At 37.8% G+C, this 7,069-nt stretch overlaps 1 pseudogene; it reads right to left on the reverse strand.

Annotated features, from left to right (window-relative positions):
- Nucleotides 1-897: 897 nt before the first annotated feature.
- LOC149749166 (importin subunit alpha-1 pseudogene) lies at nucleotides 898-6,766 on the reverse strand (annotated as a pseudogene).
- Nucleotides 6,767-7,069: the final 303 nt, after the last annotated feature.

Below are 7,069 nucleotides of genomic sequence, written 5' to 3' on the forward strand. Positions count from 1 at the left end.
ATTGAACTCCCCTTTTAACTAAATATTATTAATGAAACAAAATGCCATACTTTTTAAATTCTAAATATCTAGTTCTGCAGCATAAAGTTAAAAATTCAAAAAAGTTATAGGGAAATAAAACAATAAACTAAATTTTTACATATCTTAAAAACATACATTTTGCTTTCAATTTAAGCAAAATAAATCAATGCACATGTATTTTATATATGTTTTTCATATAAGCTTGTACAATGGTATCCAAAGCAGTCTTGAGGGAAAAACATGGAGCTGGAAGAATCAGACTCCCTGACTTCAGATTATACTACAAAGCTACAGTAATCAAGACAATATGGTACTGGGACAAAAATATAGACCAATGGAACAGGATAGAAAGCCCAGAGATAAACCCACACACCTGTGGTCAACTAATCTATGACAAAGGAGGCAAGGATATACAATGGAGGAAAGACAGTCTCTTCAATAAGTGGTGCTGGGATAACTGGACAGCTACAGGTAAAAGAATGAAATTAGAAAACTCCCTAACACCATACACAAAAATAAACTCAAAATAGATTAAAGACCTAAATATAAGACCAGACACTATAAAACTCTTAGAGGAAAACATAGGAAGAACACTCTTTGACATAAATCACAGCAAGATCTTTTTTGATCCACCTCCTAGAGTAATGGAAATAAAAGCAAAAATAAACAAATGGGAACTAATTAAACTTAAAATCTTTTGCACAGCAAAGGAAACTATAAACAAAATGAAAACACAACCCTCAGAATGGGAGAAAATATTTGCAAATGAATCAACAAAGGATTAATCTCCAAAATATATAAACAGCTCATGCAGCTCAATATTACAAAACCAAAGAAACCAATAAAAAATTGGGGGCTTCCCTGGTGGCGCGGTGGTTGAGAATCCACCTGCCAATGCAGGGGACACGGGTTTGTGCCCCGGTCCGGGAAGATCCCACATACCGCGGAGTGGCTGGGCCCGTGAGCCATGGCCGCTGAGCCTGCGCGTCCGGAGCCTGTGCTCCTTTGGCAACGGGAGAGGCCACAACAGTGAGAGGCCCGCATACAGCAAAAAAAAAAAAAAAAAAATTCAGCACAGAAATAAGAAAATGTTTCAGTGAATGGAGATACCAAAAATCCCATTATAAATTCCTTTCAAATTTTTCTTAAATTTTTAATTTTATTGGAATATAGTTGATTTACAATGTTGTGTTTGTTTGTGCTATACAGCAAAGTGAATCAGTTAAACATATACATATATCCATTCATTTTTAGACTCTTTTCCCATATAGGTCATTACAAAGTACTGAGTAGAGTTCCCTGTGCTATATATAGTAGTGTGTATATGTCAATCCCAATCTCCCAGTTTATCCCTCCCCTTCTTCCCACCCTAGTAACCATAAGTTTGTTTTCTACATTTGCAACTCTGTTTCTGTTTTGTAAATAAGTGCATTTGTATCATTTTTTTAGATTCCACATATAAGCAATATCATATGATATTTGTCTTTCTCTGTCTGACTTACTTCACATAGTATGATAATCTCTAGGTCCGTCCATGTTCCTGCAAATGACATTATTTCATTTTTTATATGGCTGAGTAATTTCCATTGTATATATGTACCGCATCCTCTTAATCCATTCATCTGTCGATGGACATTAATGTTGCTTCCATGTCTTGGCTATTTTATTTTTTATTTTCTTTAAAGAAAAGAGTGGAATTTAATCTTTATTCACAGGACACTGCAAGATATGAAATTCCACATAGAAATAAGAAACCCATTGAGAGGAGAAGCTTCATACAGTATGTACAGTTTGGAACTGTTCAAGTATAGTTTCTTTGTAAAAAGTGCTACAATAACAAACCACATGTAAAGAGTTGTTAGTAGAGAAACAGTAAGAGAAACTTCTACCAGACATAGTACACAACAAACAACTTTATGCCTCAGATGTACAATCTAAAAGTTGAAGGTCCCAGCAGTGCCATCCTGAACTTGGAATGTATACCCTTCAGAGGTAGTTTCTGGCACAACATTTTGATCTTCCTCTTCCTCCACAGAGAAATACTTCTCAATCAAGTTTAATGAAGCTTTGTACACAGACTCATTTTCATGGTTTTGTAGAGCTTCAATTTTGTCCAACCTCCACATTCTTCAATCCTTATACTAAGTTTCTCAGTTTCACCTAGTTTCTCAGCAGTCTGAGAGATATTTGAGATGGCATCCAGAATAACCAGAATAATTTTAGTGTCTTTTGCAGTTAGGAGGTTCATCAACGGTTCTATTATGCCACAATGAACAAGGTATACGATCTGCTCAACTGTTCCACCGCTTGTATAGTTGGTCACAGCCCATACAGCTTCCTTTTGTGTCCTAAAGTCGGCCTTAGAGAGAACACCAACAAGGAATGGGACTAATCCATGATTTACAACTTGATGTATCTGGTCCTGGTGGCCAGCCATGATGTTTGACATTGTCCACGTAGCTTCCTTCTGAATATTAGTTTTGGAGTTTGTTAGCAGGCTGGGAAAGATGGCAAGTACTCCTGCATCTATTACAACCTGAGTCTGTTCATCTGTCCCAGTGACAATATTCCCTATGGCTCTTAGCACGAGAGTCATAATTGGCAATTCAGTAGCTCCTGAAAGCTTCACAAGTTGGGGTACAACCCCAGTTTTCACAACCATTTCAATCCATTCATTTGGTAAGGTAGGAAATAGCCCAGCAGGCACCAGCTAAAACTTCTGGATAATCGTGATGCAGGAGATGAACTAAAGTAGGAAGAATTTGCTCAACAACATCTAAGGGGGGGTGCAGGATTCTTGTTGCGACAAAGATTTGAAAGTGTCCAGGTAAGATTACGTAAGTAACCACATGCTAAAGATGACAAGTCAAGAACAGCCAAAAGTGCCAACAGTGGGTCAACTGCACCGTGCTTGATAACCAAGTCTTGGAAGACCAAGCCATCACCTGCAATGTTTCCTAGAGCCCATACAGCTTGTTCACTGATGTGAGCGTGGGGAGATGCCAACAGGGAAATGAATGCTGGGATAACACCTCCACCTACCACAGCCTTGGTCTGTTCTGATGTCGCAGAAGCAATGTTAGTGAGGGCCCAAGCAGATTCAAACTGAATGGGACTACAATCAGCTCTGCCCAAGAAGGACACAAATTTTGGAATCAAACCAGCCCGGATTATGCTGACTATAGGGGGCTGTTTTTCCCTGGAAATCAGTTTCCTAGCACCTTGAGTAGCTTGGAGCTGGCTTTCCAAATTGTTGCTATTTATGCCTTTGACAATGTCATCAACAGACCAATTTACAGTGCCCTGGTTGTTGCAGTTTTCCTGCAGTGGAAAGCAGCATCATCTGGAAAAGAGCTGACATTTCTCCTTTTCAGCATCTGGTCACCCTTCTTAGCTTTCCTGAGCTCCACATTAACTTCTATTCGGCGCCACCTCATTTCTGGACTGTCTTTCCCCTTGTTCTTGAATCTGTTAAGGCAGGCAGATGGTGAATTAGCATTCTCATTGGTTGACATCGTTATGAGACAAAGGGAGAAAGCTACACAGCCGGCTCAAGCTTCCACAGGAGGTGGTGCAGGGCGCACAGGCTACGGATCAACTGCGCTCAAAACGTCCACCATGGTCGGCCTGAGGACGGTGTCTTGGCTATTTTAAATAGTGCTGCTATGAATACTGAGGTTCATATATCTTTTCTAATTATGGTTTTCTCTGGATATATTCCCAGGAGTGGGATTGCTGGATCATATAGCAGTTCAATTTTTACTGTTTTAAGGAACCTCCATACTGTTCTCCCTGATGGTTGTACCAATTTTCAGTCCCACCAACAATGTAGGAGGGCTCCCTTTGCTCCACACCCTCTCCAGCATTTATTCTTTGTAGACTTTTTGATGATGGCCATTCTGACCGGTGTGAATACCTCATTGTAGTTTTGATTTGCATTTCTCAGATAATTAGTGATGCTGAACATTTTTCATGTGCTTTTTAGTTATCTGTATGTCTTCTTTGGAGAAATGTCCATTTAGATCTTCTGTCCGTTTATAGGTTGGGTTGCTTGGTTTTTTTGACATACAGCTGCATGAGCTATTTGTATATTTTGGAAATTTATCCCTTGTTGGTCACTTTGTTTGCAAATATTTTCTCCCATTCTGTGGGTTGTCTTTTCATTTTGTTTATGATTTCCTTTGTTATGCAGAAGCTTTTAAATTTATTTAGGTCCCATTTGTTCATTTTTGTTTTTATTTTCATTACTCTAGGAGGTGGATCAAAAAAGATAATGCTGTGATTTATGTCAAAGAGTGTTCTGCCTGAGTTTTTCTCTAAGAGTTTATAATGTCTGGTCTTATATTTAGGTCTTTGGTCCATTTCAAGTTTATTTTTGTGCATGGTGTTAGTGTTCTAATTTTAATTTTTTACATGTAGCTGTCCAGTTTTCCCAGCACCGCTTACTGAAGATACTCTCTTTTCTCCATTGTGTATTCTTGCCTCCTTTGTTGTAGATTAGTTAAACATAGAAAGGAAAAATATATTATAATACTCAACAAACAAAATACTCATTTTAGATTTCAACAGAAAGTCATCCGTATTTTTTAGTTAATGAGTAAAACCATTTGTATATGTAAACTTCTTCACTTTTTTTTTAACATCTTTATTGGAGTATAATTGTTTTAAAATGGTATGTTAGTTTCTGCTTTATAACAAAGTGAATCAGCTATACATAACATATATCCCCATATCTCCTCCCTCTAGCGTCTCCGTCCACCCTCCCTATCCCACGCCTCTACGTGGTCACAAAGCACTGAGCTGATCTCCCTGTGCTATGCGGCTGCTTCCCAGTAGCTATCTATTTTACGTTTGGTAGTGTATATATGTCCATGCCACTCTCTCACTTTGTCCCAGCTTACCCTTACACTTCCGCGTATCCTCAAGTCCATTCTCTAGTAGGTCTGCATCTTTATTCCCGTATTGCCCCTAGGTTCTTCATGACCATTTTTTCTTTTTTTTAGATTCCACATATGTGTGTTAGCATACGGTATTTGTTTTTCTCTTCTGACTTACTTCACTCTGAATGACAGTCTCTAGGTCCATCCACCTCACTACAAATAACTCAGTTTCGTCCCTTTTTATGGCTGAGTAATATTCCATTGTATATATGTGCCACATCTTCTTTATCCATTCATCTGTTGATGGACACTTAGGTTGCTTCCATGTCCTGGCTACTGTAAATAGAGCTGCAATGAACATGGTGGTACATGACTCTTTTTGAATTATGGTTTTCTCAGTGTATGTGCCCAGTAGTGGGATTGCCAGGTCATATAGCAGTTCTATTTTTAGTATTTTAATGAACCTCCATACTGTTCTCCATAGTGGCTGTATCAATTTACATTCCCAACAATAGTGCAAGAGGGATCCCTTTTCTCCACACCCTCTCCAGCATTTATTTTTTGTACAATTTTTGATGATGGCCATTCTGACTGGTGTGAGATGATACCTCATTGTAGTTTTGATTTGCATTTCTCTAATGATTAATGATGTTAAGCATTCTTTTATGTGTTTGCTGGCAATCTGTATATCTTCTTTGGAGAAATGTCTATTTAGGTCTTCTGCCCATTTTTGGATTGGGTTATTTGTTTTATTGATATTGAGCTGCATGAGCTGCTGGTAAATTTTGGAGATTAATCCTTTGTCAGTTGCTTTGTTTGCAAATATTTTCTCCCATTCTGAGGGCTTTTTGTCTTGTTTATGGTTTGCTTTGCTGTGCAAAAGCTTTTGAGTTTCATTAGGTCCCATTTGTTTATTTTTGTTTTTATTTCCATTTCTCGAAGAGGTGGCTGAAAAAGGATCTTGCTGTGATTTATGTCATAGAGTGTTCTGCCTATGTTTTCCTCTAAGGGTTTGATGGTGTCTGGCCTTACATTTAGGTCTTTAATCCATTTTGAGTTTATTTTTGTGTATGGTGTTAGGGAGTGTTCTAATTTCATTCTTTTACATGTAGCTGTCCAGTTTTCCCAGCACCACTTATTGAAGAGGCTGTCTTTTCTCCACTGGATATTCTTGCCTCCTTTATCAAAGATGAGGTGACCGTGTGCGTGGGTTTATCTCTCGGCTTTCTATCCTGTTCCATTGATATATATTTCTGTTTCTGTTCCAGTGTCTTGATTACTGTAGCTTTGTAGTATAGTCTGAAGTCTGGCAACCTGATTCCTCCAGCTCTGTTTTTTGTTCTCAAGATTGCTTTGGCTATTTGGGGTCTTTTGTGTACCATACAAATTGTGAAAATTTTTGTGCTAGTTCTGTGAAAAATGTCAGTGGTAGTTTGATAGGGATTGCATTGAATCTGTAGATTGCTTTGGGTAGTAGAGTCATTTTCACAATGTTGATTCTTCCAATCCAAGAACATGGTATATCTCTCCATCTATTTATATCATCTTAAATTTCTTTCATCAGTGTCTTATAATTTTCTGCATACAGGTATTTAGTCTCCTTAGGTAGGTTTATTCCTAGATATTTTATTCCTTCCGTTGCAATGGTAAATTTAAGTGTTTTCTTAATTTCACTTTCAGATTTTTCATCATTAGTGTATAAGAATGCAAGAGATTTCTGTGCATTAATTTTGTATCCTGCTACATTACCAAATTCATTGACTAGCTCTAGTAGTTTTCTGGTAGCATCTTTATGATTCTCTATGTACAGTATCATGTCATCTGCAAACAGTGACAGCTTTACTTCTTCTTTTCCAATTTGGATTCCTTTTATTTCTTTTTCTTCTCTGATTGCTGTGGCTAAAACTTCCAAAACTATGTTGAATAATAGCGGTGACAGTGGGCAACCTTGTATTGTCCCTGATCTTACTGGAAATGGTTTCAGTTTTTCACCATTGATGACGATGTTGGCTGTGAGTTTGTCATATATTACCTTTATTATGTTGAGAAAAGTTCCTTCTATGCCTACTTTCTGCAGGGTTTTTATCATAAATGGGTGTTGAATTTTGTCAAAAGCTTTCTCTGCATCTCTAGAGATGAGCATATGGTTTTTCTCCTTCAATTTGTTA

Source organism: Delphinapterus leucas, chromosome 5, assembly GCF_059928025.1.
Source record: "Delphinapterus leucas isolate spDelLeu-1000000601 "Yukka" chromosome 5, BTC_Dleu_Yukka2, whole genome shotgun sequence".
NCBI classification, from domain to species: Eukaryota; Metazoa; Chordata; class Mammalia; order Artiodactyla; family Monodontidae; genus Delphinapterus; species Delphinapterus leucas.